This window comes from Penaeus monodon, chromosome 33 (assembly GCF_015228065.2).
Source record: "Penaeus monodon isolate SGIC_2016 chromosome 33, NSTDA_Pmon_1, whole genome shotgun sequence".
NCBI classification, from domain to species: Eukaryota; Metazoa; Arthropoda; class Malacostraca; order Decapoda; family Penaeidae; genus Penaeus; species Penaeus monodon.
The window spans coordinates 8,614,112-8,614,497 of record NC_051418.1 but is presented as its reverse complement, the minus strand read 5'-3'; positions in this window follow the sequence as shown (position 1 = coordinate 8,614,497).

Here is a 386-nt window from a genome sequence, read left to right as displayed (position 1 = left end):
GGGTAAAAGACAAAAGAGAGAGGGAAAAAGAGGGAAGGAGAAGGGGGCGAAGAGACAGCAAGCCAGTAGTATACGGAGGAAGCCTTAGGACTTGCTTGCTGACCCGAACACAAGCCTGGTTCATGAGATTTGACTTCCTCTTTGTACACACGTCCCGAGTCGAACGGCCACACGCCGGCGCTTCCATTTATAATAATAGTAATCATACAAATAACAGCAATATGTATTTAAAACGAATAAATATGCCCTTCATAATTATATCAAAAAAAAAATTACCAGGTAACGAGGTTTAAACAACACTGACTTCAAGGATTAAGATTTGAAAAACATCAAAAGAAAAGGTGAATTAAAAGGCTGGGTAAGATTAAACGGAAGGAGAAGCAGAC